The sequence below is a fragment of the Bombus impatiens genome, unplaced genomic scaffold (genome assembly GCF_000188095.3).
Source record: "Bombus impatiens unplaced genomic scaffold, BIMP_2.2 scf_0442, whole genome shotgun sequence".
NCBI classification, from domain to species: Eukaryota; Metazoa; Arthropoda; class Insecta; order Hymenoptera; family Apidae; genus Bombus; species Bombus impatiens.
Genome location: NT_176861.1, coordinates 204,388 through 222,182, shown reverse-complemented (window position 1 = coordinate 222,182; position 17,795 = coordinate 204,388). Strand labels below are relative to the sequence as shown.

Genomic DNA, 17,795 nt, shown 5'->3' with positions numbered 1-17,795 from the left:
AAATACGGCAGAACCTTGATTTTTCGAATATTAATTAATGAAACACTTGACTACGGTTCCTTGAAAGAAAAGATTGAGAAATAGGGCTAGTAATTGAAGGAAGTTATCGTTTCGTAGAAGTAAAAGGACAAATCGTTCTTAGATTTCTGATAAATTGTTAATTTCAAAAGTGGTGAATCAGGAAACACGTTCCACGACAGTTACAAAAGGATTCTACGATTTTGAAAGTTGAAAAATCTTTGCAACGTTTCAGAATAATGATATTTTAACATAATACTCTCAAAATAACAGAAATTGAAGCGTAAATCACGTTCAAGCGCTATTAACTTAGCAAATTCTGCTTGTAACGTTGCAGCGAGAACTCGTAAAACATTGTGCAAGCTATGATATATCAAATCGTTCAGAATTCGATACGGTTCTCTCGTCGACCAACAGGGAAACCAATTTTTCTTTTGACCAAGGTATTTACGGCTCCGTAGAAGAGAAGGATAAAAGTACACGTGCTGGCCGATAGTTTCATTCGTCAAGGTTACCTGCAAGCGCTTACACGACTGTACGTTCGACTGACAGATTGTAATGACCGACAGACCACTAATAGTTGCTGTTATTCAGCATGCGAGGCCCTGGCACGAAGGGATCACGGGAACTTTATGGGTATGATTGCTGTTTGCCCCGTAGCTACCCGTGCACGTTTGTAATACGTATGGTACAAGTCGCTTCAAAAGTGATGCTGCATCATCCCGACATATACATATATAATGTATATGCAAACGAGAGGATGTCATGTACTCGAAATAAAATAATTAGACAACTTGCAATTTGTAAAATTTACTTTGTTGTTTTATTGTCAAATTTATTACTGTGCCGAGGGAGAATTTATCAATACCAATACTCGTATCTTGTTACTTGGAAAGCTCCACTAATGATATTAGTTCAACTGTACCAGAGACTCCAATTATACTATTTTCATATCTCGCGCGTAATGCGGGCGTTTCTCAACTAAAAAATTGATGAGCAAATGTACGTATATAATATAGTTTTCGCTACACGCTCCATTAATTGATTACGTAACTGGATACGGCGTTTGTGTATAGAAACTCATGAAGTTTCTTATTTGATTCCACATCCTGCCGCGCATGTTCCAAATCGTTGGAAATATGGCGTCGACTTGCATAATACCGACGCGTGAAAACATTAATTATCGGTACGAGTGGGAAACACGACCGATTAGAACCTTCCTAGCGATTAACCGCAGAAGAAAACGCGGAGTTTAGCGTAGCATTTTGTCCTACTATTATTAGACGAATTTTCATAATTACGTATCTTTATTTTAATTACAGAAACGTATCTAAAGAAATGCTTAAAGAACGTTTTGAAAATGTAGGAAAGAACATAAATTATATACTCTTGGAAAAACTGGATCTCATTTCAATATTTCATCAAGGATCTTCCGTGTTCAACTGGAAGATCATAATTAGCGTAATTGTACCCCTATTAAGTTAATTCCCTTGATCGCTCTTTTTCTTATCAAGGCCTTGATCCTAAGCAGGTAACGGTGTTATTGCGTCATAACCTTACGTGCTTCGTGAAAGATTAAGAAGAATATTCTTTTGAAAGAAAGTGGCTGTTTAAAAAGGATTGCTAGATGCTAGATGCTGACCTAAACTTCTGAAAATAGAAATTTTCATTTTTTTCTATAACATTTACGATTCTTTTTAAATCTTAAATTTCGAACATTCTTCGAAAAAGGGAAAAATACACATCGTTGTCCGTTTTTAGGTGTAATGAAACCTAAAGACTTAAAAGTTCAAATATTTTACTTTATTTGGTATGTCACTGTATTAAATCTTCAATTGCACTTCATCGTCATATCCTAAGCGTCATTTGTGTCGCAAAAAACACCCAATATAAATCCAATCAAAATCATTCAATTCGTTCTATAATTTTCGTTGATCGAAAAGCGAAATGCCTATAGCGCTCCAAGATCCACTTGCAACATCATCGCGGCCTGGGAAGGCAGCGTGATAATGGGCAGGTTGAAGTTCCCGATGCTTTCACACCTCCACGATGCACGAAGAAAGAAAGAAAGAAAGAAAAAAAGAAAGAAAGATAGAAGGTCGAGTCGGGTGAAGAGTCGGCTGGATCGGTTCTCGCGCGGTTTATCGCCCCTTACGAAATTCCCGGAGATAAGAGAAGCGGGTACCAAGGTACGTATTGTGCGAGCGCGTACGAGGTAAAAAGGTAAGAAGAGGTATACGAAGAGGGAAGAAAGGAGCCGACCGTGCTTGCTGTACCTGGAGTATGTAAGTCCGTGCACCTTCGAAGGTGTACGCACCGCGGGCAAAAATAAGGATAGAAATAGCGGCAATTACCGACAGGCCGAGAGAGATGGGCGTATTCATCATCCGAGGTCATTTGAATACCGCGAGAGAAGAGACGACAGAGGCGGATCGACGAAGAACGAAGAATCGCCGCGGAACGAATACGAGAAGGACGAGGAAACGAAGAGAACGAGTGGGACAGAGGCGGAATGGAAATGGTGTAGGAGGAAAGGAGAAGGAAGGCAGATTCTACGCCAGGTTGTACACAGGTATACGCGGCCGATACAGAAGGGAGAAGAACGATAGTGGACACGAAGGAGGAAAGAGGGAGGCAAGAACCGGTTGCCGAAGAGGTAAACACGCGAAGGTGATGTACCCTCCGTGCCTCTCTTCGTCACTACAAAGTGCCGAGACTCCTCGGGGATCTGGAGTGACGTTCCCGAAAAGTCAGCGGATCGGAGAAGAGTCGTCGAGGCGGAAACACGAGGGAAAGCACGAGACGTCCAGCCGATAGCGTTGCTCCTCGATCATATCGGTTTGGACTGGACTGAAATCAAACGCGAGGGCCACGCAAGGAAGAAGATACGACAGGTTTCTCGGTTGGAAAAAAAGATAATAGAACAACGAATATACGTGTATAAACGTCCGGGGACACGAGGTTCGTGAGGAAGATGGAAGTGAAATTTCAGTGACGGATTTAATAGACGCGACAGGGATACGATGGACAGACGAGGTGGATGGATAAAAAATTACACGAATTCCTGGTTAGGATGGCAGGTGTAGCAACCTGTTATTCCACGATTCGGTTCTTGCGCTGAACGAAGGCTCAGAAGAAAGGCTAATGTTTTGATCCAGCGTGGATTTTACTCACCGCACGTCGTAATCTCGAGACGTATGCTGACTTTTGCTCCGGTTAATTCCCAAAAAAATTCTGGCCCCGGCTGTTTTTCAACGCGAACCGGGTGAAAGTAGCTAGCTCGCTGACTTTTAAACTGCGCTCGCGGCTTTCCCATAAAAAGCTGCTCCCTGTGATTCAGCGTTGCACGGTCGAACATGTGTCAAGAAATTGGCCGGATCGGCGAAAAAACCGATCGCGATCGAACGACAGCGTGCACCGGGACGTACCAACCTCCGACGGACTGACCGAGGGAAAAAAAATGAGAAGGCAAAAAACAGGGAAACCTTCGAATCGATAATATACCAATATACGTTATTATTCCGTGATTTCGATTAAATTACCCTGTTGTTACTCACGAATCATTACTGGTTCGATAACTTTCTTTATCCGACTTATTAATGTCCGACTTTCGAAATCATTCGATAACCTCGTGCTATTAGCGGAACGAAATTACCCGTATCGTAACAAATAGTCGGTTAATTACAGAATAATTCAACTCTCTCTACACAGGATTCTATATAATACAATTCTTTACGTGTGTGGGGTGATTTTGAATTTGGTAACAAATTTTACAAGATTAATCTAGAATTACGCAGGGAAGAAGAATATTATAAAATTTATTAAACTTCGAACTTTCTAACGAAGCGTTCACGATCAGTAATTTGCGTAACGCTATTCCCTCGTCCTCTTTGATAAATCACACAAATGCAGTTTGTTAAGAAAGTCGAAAGAACTGTACATATTTTCTTGTCCTGCAAACTATTTTTTCTCTTCGAAATCGGCATTCTTGCAACGGTACTTGTTTGCGTTTCGTATGCTCAACATCATCCATTCGGAGCTACGTGGAATCGCTTTATCAACGCACAGTAACGTAAGATGTTTATTGACACGTGTCAACGAATGCTAGTTAAAATCTCGAAGTTAACATCGCGCGGCACATTGCCAGCCACTCTTTCTTTTTACCGCCTTTACGGCCAACCAAGGAGCCGCGCGATTTTCAGAGGAATGCCAGCTATTATTATCGGTCCGCTTACTCAAGTTCCAGCTGATTTTTAAATCCTCTACCGACAATATGGCTGAAGCTCGTCCGCGGAATGTCGATTCTACCGGCGTAATTGAAAAGAGTTGCGCTTCTTATCCAGTCTGCAACTACGTCCACATTCTTAACGCGCGTCTAATCCCTTGTACCTGGTGCTGTTTCAGCTACTGCTCCGATTAGTCTCTTATAACACTCTTATAACTGCTTTTATCAATCCGTATGCCCCGTTCACATTGAGAATATTTAAATATTTTAGATACGATAGATAGATTAGATAGAAGATATTCATAACTTGAATAGCGCATGTATCTTTATATACAAAATACGATCGTCCTGAAAAATTGTTGTATACCTTTCGAAAAAGTCAAACGATAAATCACTTCTTGGTCTTCTTGTGCCTGTTTATGCATTATTTCGCCGAATTACGGAATTTTCGATCCCGGTCTAATTAATCGGAACGAGAATTGATGTATACGTACATGAACATAGTAAAACGAAACGTTTGTCAGCTCGGTGCAAGTCGTTGCATTTAACCAGGCATTGTACGATTTGTTTTCTTCAAGTAGTCAGACGATAGACAGAGAAAAGAAACGGTCGTGTTTAGCAACTCTTTTCGTTTCCGCAAATATTGGCAATCGTGGGACGGTTCGTGGGAGGCGCATAGCTAAGGACGAGGCAAAGAGGAATTTGTCGAGCCGCAAGGTCTCTTCTTGTTGACGAGTTTGACGGGTTGACGACTACTCGTTTCGTTTTCCATCATCCTTGAATGTTCGCGGACGCCATCGATGCTGTATCGACACAGCTGACGCGAAGATGGCGCTAAAAATTGAAATCATAGTTCGATACTTCTCAGAAATGCTTCAACAGCGCCTCGATAGTTCCTGGAAGTAACGTGAAACGCCGTTAACCTCAGAGTTTTAAACAAATAAGCGGAAGAGAATTAAAAGTCTTATTCGTACAGAATGTAATTTTTCGCTTTGCAAAAAGCATATAATCTTTGAGTTATATAGGTATATTATGTATTTTATAAAGTATTATTCCATAAATTACGCGTTACTAGTCGTAATATTATTCAAAAATAATGTAAAATATTTGTGCAGTACAGGATCTTAATTTCTTTTTCTTTTTAAAATTTACACCAAGCATATAAAATTATCTCAATTTTTAACAAACCTGTTTTTCATTTGCTACTATGCTGCAATGTACCGAACGGGTAAAAATTAAAAATACAAAAGTGTCGTTATATTTTCTTAAAAAGAGACGAACATGGACAATAGTCACTTTTGTTACGAGCTGCCAATTCTCAGAATACGACAAAACAAATACAAATTGCAGAACGCATCCAACACACCTGTTCCTCGATAAGTCAAGGATTGAAAATGCCATGGAATTGAAGTACAGTATCATGCAAGTCGGCTTCATAATCGTGTCCGTTTCTCGTGTTCTCCAGCCCCTCATTAGGGGTGACGACGAGACGGTTCCAGGAAACGAAAACTCCCTCGCGAGACGGAGATTCTTAGGAAACGACAACAACGGAAAGACGCTCGTTCGATTTTCTACGCGATGAACAATGGCCCCTGCTGCTAACACGAAAGTAAAATACGAAGGCGCGGACAAAGGTTGTATAGACAGAAGAGGAAGAACGAGAAGGCGCGTTCGCGTTGCCGAAGGAAGGCGGGTAAGGAGAGTGAAACGAACGAAAGAGCGAACCAAGTAAAATAAAAGCACTGTGGCTCGATGGTGTTATCCTCGCGGCGCATCTTTTGCACGCTCCTGTAGCCAGGTATATTCGGTCGGAGCCCGTAAGTCGTTGTAACTCAACTTACGTATATACGAAGGATTCATTATCGGCGGAGTCACGTACTAAGACAGACGCGAATCCGCAAATGGACTAAATAAATAATTTTGCCAGGGATTATTATTAACGAGTTCTTGGAACCGATGCTCGATCTACGCGAGCGAACCGCGCTCCCCCTTATCGATCGGCTCTTTGATCGTTAACATTCTCGCGGAAACCTCGCTGCGGATCTTACTCTCTCGTTCTTCCTCTCTGTCTATATACATACATACGATGTTTCTTGACTTAGGCGACTATACTTTGATATCGTGCTTAGTGCACGTGTATCACGGAGAACCTCCATAGTATGTATTTATTTATCTATTTATGGGAAAATATATCCATTAGAGTAAACATGTTCTACATAACATGAAATTATTAAAAATTCGTGCAAATTAAATTCATAAAAATATGTACTATTCCATACAAATAAAATTCTATACAAATTAATATAGATCAGGATAAGATACAGCACAAAAAGTTCTTAATTGCAGGCTTGGGTTGGAAGAAAATATCAATGGAAGAATAAACAATGGAAAAGTAAACAGAAAATAAACAAACATGGAAGAATAACATAAAGGTAACCATACACTATTTTATGAGGCTGCACGTGAAAAAAATCATAATGTCTCAGACTTTTTATTTATCTAACGCAGACTTTTGTATTCTTTGTATTTCTAAAAATATGTAAAATTATTATCCTATTAAAAAATTATATTAAAAACATCAAGTATACTTTCTATTGGAAAAGAAACCGAGCAAAGGAGGAAGCGTACGCTTGTGTATGCGATTCCGAGGAAAAATTCGCGTGACTGTCCGGTGTGAGGAATTCAAGGAACGTATGGACGAAGCGAGCGGTCGAGTAAGTTTTGTGACATAAGATGCAAGGGTTATTCAAATCTCGTCGAGCGGTGCGATTTTTTCCAAAGGCGAATTCCTCGGGTAGCGGCGCCACTGTGCTTTCGGAACCGGTATTCTCTTCTGGCCAACGTTATGGTCGACACTCTATGCCCGTGGTATACTTGGAAGCCGAGTTTCGCGGGGAGAGTTGGCCGCACGAACGAGAGAGGTTCACGGTGCGAGATCGCTCGAGGGTGCTTCGCCACTTTTCGTTGCCTCGCGTCGCTTTATGGTGTCTCAGCGATGAGTAAACGTCAGAATCCTAATAAGAGAAGCATAAATGTTGGCTAGCGAACTGGCAACGAAATTTATTTTTTCTTAAAAAGCTATAATTTCACGCTTCTTACGAAAGGTACATACTTTTATGTACACTAGCGCTCGTAAGTGCGGTACATGTAGATATACATATACTTTACATATGGATATATGAGCATTTCTGGTAGAAATTATTCAGTTTCATAAGAATTATGCGATTAGAGAGTCGAGCGGAAAATTTTAATTCCCGTAGAAGCAGTGTGGTATGTAAATCCAAGTAGAACTTCCATAATACATTCCAAGTCTGGTATTTAAGAACTCCGTTTCTCGATATCCGTTAAATATTTGCGACAAATAAATGTGAATCCTGAAACTTGATTCGCACTATACATCTAATTGACATTAAGTAATCGACTGGCAATAAAGTAGCAAAAAGCTACATTCTTCTCGGTAGAGGTGTTAAAAACCTCATTATACCGAATGACGAATTTGTTAGTTTTATAAAACGCTGTCTGCCACTGCCAAAGTAGAAATTCGTGCTAATAAGCATTCTCACAATTCGCAATTCCAAATTAATCTACTTAGAGTATAACAAAAAAAAAAAAAAAAAAAAAAAATAGAAAACACTGCAGAATCGAATTTTTGTCGACTCTAAAAATTACAAGATCGAAGTAAAACGATTCTCAAACGTTCTATATCAACGAACTCGAAAAAATTCAATTCTTCGACTCCTCGAATAATAATAATGACAATAGTAATAACAAAAATAAAGGTCAAATTCTCCATTCCAAGTTATTTTGCCGCCACTGCTGACAATCCAGATTTGCAAAGAACATTAATCCTTCGTAAAGCTTAATTCTTCGTGAAAACTCTTGAAAGTGTTGGCCATCCATAATACACCAGCGGTCACGCGATCGCAAGCGCGCGCGATCCCCCTGGATCCACACCGATTCTTCAAAGTCGCCGTGGAGGCCGCGGTGTATATACCTTCCAGTGCCACTTTTATCTGATTCGCGTACGGCAACGCGGTCGACGTTGCAAGAGGAATGCGAGGAGAGCCTTCGTTCGTTCGTGAAAATTCTCAACGCGAGAATTGATTGTAATTTCAACAAAAAAAAAAAAAAAAAAAAAAAAAAAAAAAAAAAAAAAATAGAAAACACTGCAGAATCGAATTTTTGTCGACTCTAAAAATTACAAGATCGAAGTAAAACGATTCTCAAACGTTCTATATCAACGAACTCGAAAAAATTCAATTCTTCGACTCCTCGAATAATAATAATGACAATAGTAATAACAAAAATAAAGGTCAAATTCTCCATTCCAAGTTATTTTGCCGCCACTGCTGACAATCCAGATTTGCAAAGAACATTAATCCTTCGTAAAGCTTAATTCTTCGTGAAAACTCTTGAAAGTGTTGGCCATCCATAATACACCAGCGGTCACGCGATCGCAAGCGCGCGCGATCCCCCTGGATCCACACCGATTCTTCAAAGTCGCCGTGGAGGCCGCGGTGTATATACCTTCCAGTGCCACTTTTATCTGATTCGCGTACGGCAACGCGGTCGACGTTGCAAGAGGAATGCGAGGAGAGCCTTCGTTCGTTCGAAGCGAGCAACATCAGGAGAAGAGAAACGAGAAGAGAGAACAGGTTGGCGAATAAAGCAACGCGGCAGCTGTAAATCGCGCGTCGAAGCGCGAGATACGAGCTTGGCCCTGTCTCGCTTGAGGTCCGCAACGGCCGCCATAGAGATTGATCTCACGCTTCCTTATGGCCGTCATCGTCGTCCTTACCATCGGAATTATGGCCCTGATCCGCGTTGCGGATACGTCTGGAATTCCTCGAAAAGATCTACCCCCGGGCTACCTCGTTCGCTGACGCGCGTGCTGATTTTAGGGTTTATGTCATAAACTCTTTAACCACAAATGGATTCAACCGCTAGATTAAAATGCGCCCGCCACACGGCTCGGCAACTTCTTCTTTAACAATAACGGTTTTCGAATCGAAACGAATATTTGCAGTAGTTAATAGCGAAGCGTTAATGGACACCAACCAACACCAATGTCGTGTCAAACATACTTTGGTGATGTGCGAAATTTTTTCAGTTTTATCCATTCCGTTTATCCATAGAAGATTGTAAGAGAGTTTAAAATAATTTTATTAGTAAAAAGTAAAAAAGTATGAATAACTTATTAATAAAGAAGAATACAAAAATCCCAACTAATATTTAGAGTACAGTTATGGAAAAGGGTACGTGCCATTGAGAAATAACATTGAGTTGTAATATCGAGCCGCGATACTAACTTCCTCCCTCCTCCAATTCTGATATACTCAACCACGGTTGATCAACCGGTCAATCACAGACATTCATCGTATACGAGCTGTTTAATAAACCGACACGAACCTCATCACCGATTGAGTTAAATTTCCAACTAATTACTTTATAATTATCGATGCCCATTAATTTGAGATCTTTTTAACGTCCCACGGCGGAGCGTATTTTGTCATCGCGCGTTAGGTCGAACGGTTACATTCGAACGAAGTGCATTACGCGCGAAAACAAGAAAACGATTGGTAAGAGAGGACGTGGAAAGAGAAAGAGCAAGAGAGCGGCGATGAGCGGCGGAGACGAGAAGGGAGAACGACAGAAAGAGAACAAATTCGATGACAAGGGTGGGGAAGTCGCGGAAAGAGAGTAGGAGAGGTTATGTCGCGGCTAAATTTAGGCCCACGCGTTCATGAAACCACCTGTTGATTCCTGGCAAACTCGTGCGATCACCATTATCGCCCCGAGACGAGTTGCACGTTCGATAATTGGCATTATCGTAAATAGTAAATCACTGATTCCTGATAAGTTTAAAAGTTCTCATTTTTTTTTTTTTTTCGTTGTTTATTTTATATCTGTAACGTAATTCGATTTGTAAATGTCGAATCGCCTTTTTTTATACTTGAAGGCCCTCTTTATGCGTGTAGAAAGACAGTTAATTATTTTCTATTCTTTGTGCTACTAAACATAAATAGAAACGTAGCGGCACATGAGCTAGAGGACAACTTGAATCATGTTGTCGTTTTGCCTCGGAGTATCAATATCGTTAGGACATAAGAATAAATGTAACAATAAGTAAATTCCGAGTAAAACAATGTCGCCGCTACGTGCAACCGTCAAACAAAGACGAATTCAAATTTTCCGGTACTCCTCCGACCAGTATAAATAAACGAACACAATTGTAAGGCGACCAGTTTATCAGTCTCAGTCTCGAGCGATCTTATTAGCGATCTATATACAGTCTTTAGCGAATCCGTTAGTACCGAGCGTCTTAGCGAGCATTCTCTGTATTTGTTAAATATTTTTAAATACATTTGACGATTCCAACAGCGAGTTATCACGTCATTTAAACCTCACGACCAACCATCATCTAGTAGACTACCGAAGCGTCCTGTTTTGCGACCAAGTTTCCAGAACAGAAAAAATCAACTAAAAACATAATCACATAAAAGCTCCGCTCCCCAGCGGCTTAAATCCAAAGATGATATTAAAACACAAAAAATGTAAAACGCCGACACATAACATAGTATGGCTACGTCGTACCGTCGCGTATCGGTACCTTTGCCTAACACATCTTACCAAAATTCATAGTTTATTGTGAATACCCAAATGTATTAAAATGTATCTTGGTGAAATAAACATTATAAAAAAAAAACAACCATCGTCTACAAAAATATAGATTGAAATATCTTGAAATGAAACTGATCAAACGATTCTCTTAATTATGAAGAAGTAGAATTTATGACCTTTTGTGTCTCGTCTTTTGCTATTCTCGTAACTATTTCGAAAACGTCAAATCTTTTAAATTTACAATAAACTATAAATTCGAAAGCAAATACTTCAAATTCGTTTATATTCAAACGTTACGCTCACTTTCGCCGTGGAGCGTTCAAATCCAAGTCTATTAACTTTAAAATTCAAATTGTTTTAGAAATGACAGTTTGAAAGGCACGATTTTTCACATCAACATTGGAAATAAAAGAATCGCCGATTCGGTTATAGTTAAGGGCTTTAAAACTTTTAAAGTAGCTGAAAGTCGACCTTCCAAGAAAGGTCTGGTATCATGTCCGATCGACACACCCCTCTCCAATAATGACAAATGGAGTCGGAATAGATACGGACGAACTGCAATTTTGCAGTATTGTTCCTACATTGTTACTAGTGTTAACGTAGTCGTGTCTCTCTATGGGGATCCTCTTTGCGGGGGTGAACCCGACCATTGGCAAACAAATACCTCAGGGATAGTCAAACCACTTGAAGGGAACAATACTGTTGCCCGGTCAGTGGTCGAAAAAAATTGTTAGGGATGAATTGGAAATGGTTGGCGGAGGGTCGGGCATCGAACGATCGAAATGGAACATCGACAGGCACCTGCTAAGAAGCTACCCTCCTGCGTTCCAGAACGTCTGTGGGAAGCTTCTTAGCTGTATCATCGTAGCTTTCTATCTCGAACGATCTAGAGAATAGCGATTCTTTTCGAGGTCTAGGAAAGAATTTTTGGTACGACAATGAGTCGGTAAGTTTTAACAATACTGAAAATTTAACGAAAGATTGTTTCCGACTGAATTGAGTGGTTGAAGTTCGGTTGGTCGATAAGTTGAGTTTCGTTAGAGAATTTATCGAATTGTTCAAACAGACGATTGAGTGTTTAATGCATTCGCGACATTGAAATAATCTCGTTAACTAGAAGTTTCTAGTTTCTAAGAAATTTCGCAGACTAAGAGATAAACATAATACATGAGATTAGTTGAGTGTAGCAAGGAAAAATGCAATGTACGTAAAATATTATGCATACGGTAGCTGTTCGTGGAATTTCCTATTTCACGAACATCGATTAAAACTCATACGCATCGAATTGAATAACAAACGTTATAAAGATTTGTTGACTTATCATTAAAAGTAAACTAGTTTCTTGAATATATGGTAATGTTATATTTATTACAACATTAGGAACTTACTTATGTATAATAAAAGAGCCAGAATATTATATAATCGCAATACGCATAATAATTATATTACACAAAGAGTAAAAGCATACATTAAACATTTGCTGTTTCAACAAATTCCCGTTACGTTCGCGTCGATCTGCCGCGTCAGTTCGAGCTTTAGTTCCACGAAACGTCTCCCTTTTTTCGCCATTTACCGGCACAAAGCGTTTACGCTTTAAGGCATAACCTCTACAGAAAGAAGCACCAGGTCTCTCGACCAAGTACTTACCTGCGTTATTACATATTTATGGTAAGACGTTTTCGCGTGGTTCGCGGAAGAAACAGTCGCTAGAAATCCCGACCGCGATTTTGAAAATGTTTCTCCTGTTCTCTGGCAGCGCCACTGGCTGTGGATTCTTCTTGGAAACAGAACGCGATGTATTTTCACGCCTGCCCAAGGTAGCTTTCACGTAACGAGATTCTACATTCTTGCGAATACAGCACTAGTGCTGCTTCATTAGGTATAGAGCACGAGCGGAGAGTTTCCGCGCCGATTGTACGAACGAATTTTTCTAACAATTCGTCGAATATAGAAGAACTATTCACTAATCGTCGAACGAGTTATCTAATTAATGGATCGAAATCAAAGGAATATGTAACCGTACTTCTTGGAACTCCTTACGCAACGACGTTTATTAGATTCACGAAACCTAAGGTAAAATTTTAGTTTACCAAAGGGCACGACACCCGATAAGATACCGCTTCCGGAATTCCCCTATCCTATGCAGCTGTGCACAGAAGGTATGGAAAGGTCGCCTGGTAGTCCACTTTACGATTCAAGCATTGACATAAAACTTCTTCTGGGAACGTTTACTGCGCCTCTCCGAGGGGTCTAAATCACGATCGTCAGGGTGACACCCACGCATCGAGCGCTCCAATTTTATTAAATCGCGGGTCGCAGTTCGAGCGGAGTAGCTCTTGATATCTTCCTATTCCTTGTGTCGCGCTGACGGAAAAAACAGAGTCAGGGAACATATGCTTTTTCCGAGTCCAGATGCACTGCGCGCGAGCAAATAGCTAGCAAGCAACCCTCGAATGCAGAAAGAAAGAGAGAGAAAGAGAGAACCAAGGGGGATCATGCTGGCCGTACATCCACACCGGAGAAGAAGCGTTTCACGTAGCTACAAAGGGGCCGAGAGTCGTGGCCCCTGCTCCGTGTGGCTATGTGCGCGCGTAGAGATACTTAACAGTCGCTCTACCTGGCTAGAGGAGTAAAGTAGAGAAACCGAGTGATCCACGAAGGAAGAAGGACGAAGACGTTGGAGGAGGTGAAAGAAGAAGGAAGGTGAGTGCCGTGGTAAGGTAAGGCGAGGCGAGGCAAGTCGAGGGGTAAGGGAAGGGTACGAGGGACGAGGAGAGGCTAGGAGTTGTCTTCTGGTCGGTCGAGAGGGGTGGCGAGAGAGGCGAGGAAGTCTGACGGCAGCGAAGGAGAAGGTGGAGAGGCACTCTACGGTGGTGGCGACTCCGGTGCCGACGGTGGTAGTGGCGGTACCGAGCAACGTGTGCCGGTGGTGGTGGTAGAAGGTGGAAAGGGAGAGGCCTGAAGGTGCAGGAGAGGCGAGGAGAGGCTCCTGCCCAGCGTGGACCTGTGCGTCGTTGCATGGCCGACCTGGAGACTCGCTCTCCGCAAGGTGAGACGCGCGGACCGAAGAGGAGGCCTCGAAAGATCGGCTGGAATTCTCGTGAAAGCCGCCTCTTCCTTTCTCGTGTTGTTTAGCGCGTGCGCTCTTTCTCTCGGTGTGTAGTATCGTGGAACCGCGAGTGATCCGTGAAACAATCGTGTGTCGTCGTGGAAATCTTTGTTGTTCGGTTGTCGTTGCTCTCGTAGAGCATCTTCGTCCGCGGGATATCATCGTGGGTGGATACGATCACGGACGACTATCCAGGCAGTGGAGAACTAACGCGTGGTCGTCTCGAGGCGAACGGACACGTTGACACAAGGGGAGGCTCGAGAACTCTCGGGGTATTGTTGTCAGTGGAAACAGGTTGGCCGAAACGGTGACGATAAACTTTCGGATTTTATGTGGACGAAGGAACGACGAAGGAATTCGTTTCTCCGGTGTGTCCGCTCTCGGCAACTCGAGAACAACGGTCGAGAGAACGAGTTCGTGGAAGGAAGCGATGCCAGAACGACGCAGAATGCGCCGTCAACGTGTTTGACAGTGATAACGCGTGCGCGCGTGCACCTCTTATCAGCTGCGTAAATTCGATCTCGCGTGTCACCTCGTCAGTTGATCTCATGGACGCGCCTGTCTGGAGACGTCTGCTGTGTTCTTTCACGCATGTCGACCGTTTCGTGTGACGTTGCGTGCGTTGATCGTTGTTGGAGCACTTCTGACCAACTCGATTTCGATATCAGATCGCACGTCCGCCACGTACTATCCGCTCAAGAGGTTTGTTTCCTTGGCCACACATGGGATCACGTGGACGACGTTAGTTTTTCCTCCATATCGAAGCCTCGTTTACGTGAAAGTGCAATACGAGTTTGCGGAACGAATATCGACAATGTTCTGTATGTTTCTGCCGGTGCACGCGGCTGAGGAAAACTTCGGGGACACGAGTTACTTGTTTTGAAAGTGAACGTTAGTTCCCTTGAAGTTTCGAACGTGCAACGTTTCGAATGCCTTGTCTTGGATATTTCGTCGGTCGAATGATCACTGCCAGATAGACGGTGAGTGACTTTATACATGAACACGCGTTATGTATCAGGTGTTGGGAGGGAAACCTTCGAGCTGTGTACAACGATCATAGGAAACGAAGTTCCATCGTACGAAATAACTTTATCGAATCGGTGTTCTTTTTTTCTTTCTTTTCTTTCTTTTTTTTTTATCATTTCGATGCAATCCCTCCTGTTCGGTTGTTTCTTACAACGTTCCCGTTACAATCGTAGGGACTACGAGTAGTCTAACGATCGTAGACTTCGGTTCGTAGCTCCATCGCACGTTCACGCGGCAACGGCGAAAGTTTCTAGAGAAACGTCTCGTCCACAGTCGAGAGACGGTCTCTCTCCGGTCTGGTAGATCGACACGCCTTAACTTTTCTTACGTACATTCTTCCCTCGTGCAACACACAGGCCTGGAGTGTATTCTCGGCGACATCGGTCGAAACGCGGCCTTTTGCGAGCCGCCACCGAAAACGCGCAGCGACAACGAGACGCGCGTGTTTCCTGTAAAAAGCACGGCATACCGACGTTGCTTTTCAGCCAAAAGATTTATAAAGGACCGAGCCGGTGGCACCATCGCCATCGTGTTTCTTCCTCGAAATCACGCGAGCCTAGACTTTCACGTACGAGTCGCGGCGCACGTTCGTCCCATAAATTCTGGCCGTGAACGTAAACAGATCCCCGCGAAACCATTTGTAGCTTGTCGCGGATCACTACGTGACCAGATATATAGGTTTTTACTCGGGCCGTGTCGACCGATCGCTCTTGATCATTTTGACACCGTGGTCAGGAAAAAGCACGATCCCTCGCGCGATCGACCACGATCGAATCCCTGAAGCTGAGGCTTCACCGTTCCCCTCATCTGAATTAGCGCTCGATCGACTTTACTCCGATTTCGCATCGCGGTCGTTCTGCAATCCGATCACCTTGTCAGGGGTGTATCGGGCTTAGGAACGACGAATTCGATACAGAGCCCAGTGTTTGAATAAATATGTTTGGCCACGGACTTCTTCGACTTGTCATATCCTCCTTCGCGTATTTTCCATATCTAACCGTTTGTTCCATTTCGTTCGTGGATTTTCTATTTGCACAGATCTCTCGAAACCTTCCTTACAAATTCAATTTCTCTTTTCGCTATCAACGTACGCGCTACGTGCCGATCCAACGTTTCGACGAACGTTTCCTCGTTCCCCTCGATATGCCGCGTTCCAATTGCTTCACATAGTTGTTGCACACGTATATACTAACCGACCGATCGTTGGTAAGAAACTCCGTGTCGATATCCAGGCCCACGAGCACGCGGATTGCACAAGCCTGGAATTTCTTCTTCGCGGTCTCGCCGGGATCTCTGCCGCCTAATGTTTGCTGGATCGTTAGTAACATCGAGAGACTTGAACGCCAGGGTAAGAAGCCGTCGGCTTGCGTTGGCGGCAAAACGCCCGTTTGAAAAACATCGACTGCCGAGCATGTGACATCTGCCACTGCACCGGACCATTAGGTGGCTTACCTTTTCAAACTTCTCGAGCCACGGGGAAATCATGGACCCGTCCACCCTTTTTCCCCACCGCCTGTTTCCCACTGGAGTTACCCTGTGACATCTGCTCGTGTCGTCTCTGCATGGAATTTCTTCGGTTAACACTCGTTGTTGGTTAATATATGACGCTAGACTATCGATCAGACTAATTATCGATTAGACCGCAAATAATTTCTATATTTAGGGTTCCATCTTCTTTCTCCTCGCTTCATTTCTCTACGAGCGCTTGTAAAACTATGACTTTGTGTAAATATCCGCAGTCTAGTTGTCACGTAGACAACGTAATGCTTGCTTTATCGTAATAAAACGAAACATACGAAGCTCGTGATAACAGTCATTCGATATTTCCTGAGCCTCTGCTAATCTATTAAGGACGTTTTAATAATATTATTTAAAAATGTCAATGCCCTATAAAGCTTTTCATTTTTTAGTAAGTACAAGGTAATAGGGATTCGATAGCGATAAATTATACGCAGCTCAATAACGTCGATAGAGTTTGTTTCTCGGAAAGACAAATGTATTCCGCCTCATTTGAAAATCATAAAATAGGGCCGGGATGATTTCCATGTTTCATCCGGGTACAAATTTATTCCTGCGTAGACAAAGTGAAGAAAAGCAGCCGTATAATTTGTTGAAATGCACTAAACGAAGCCGCATTAGGTTGCCGGTGTGCGAACGTTCGTCACGATAACGAATGCCTTCGACTCTTCTCCGCATCACTCGACGACGGATACCACGTTTGGGATGTCGCTTTATGGTTATGCGTACATATGGATGCGTCCACTCGGTCGAGTATGATGTAGGATGCGTTCAGTGTTCTCGTGAAGCAGCGTATTGAAAGAAAAAAAAAAAAGAAAAAAGGATATATATATCCTACTTCCTCTAAGGACGCGCCTACTCTTGAAACAGAGGAACTATAATCCGTTCGCGTTGTAGGTTCTCCAACCAAAGATAAGACAGAAAGAAAACAATAAAAAAGAAAACCTGACGAGGAATGACATTAGAATGTCATCCATATAATTAGAATAAAATTAAACGCATCGCTGAAAATGCAGTAGACTTCTATGTTTTGAGGTAATTTATGGAAAAATCCTGTATCGATGGAGCGTGGTGTGTGTTTTTGTAGATGCTGAAGAAACTCGGAATACCGATGACGTGAACGTGCAAGACGGCCTACACGAAATTCCCTTGCTTTTTCTTCGTCCTGAAAGCACGTTTCCCTACTTGCAGCCGAGAGGAGAACCGATTGTTAGAGTAATCGATGCAACGTGCATTGTTAGCGGCGGTTCCGCGCGCCACGGCCAGCCATTATTTTCA

At 42.5% G+C, this 17,795-nt stretch overlaps 1 protein-coding gene across 3 annotated transcripts in view; it reads left to right on the top strand.

The window, feature by feature from the left end:
• LOC100740344 (epidermal growth factor receptor) overlaps positions 1-17,795 on the top strand; it is a 174,899-nt gene that overhangs the window by 80,946 nt on the left and 76,158 nt on the right. Inside the window, exon 1 of one of the 3 annotated variants that reach the window (XM_012387007.3) lies at positions 13,835-14,953. The exons of the other annotated variants lie outside the window; for them this stretch is intronic. The gene's annotated coding sequence lies outside the window, so the exon portion shown is untranslated. Of the gene's footprint in view, positions 1-13,834; positions 14,954-17,795 lie in introns of those variants that run through there. 3 annotated transcript variants of the gene reach the window in all.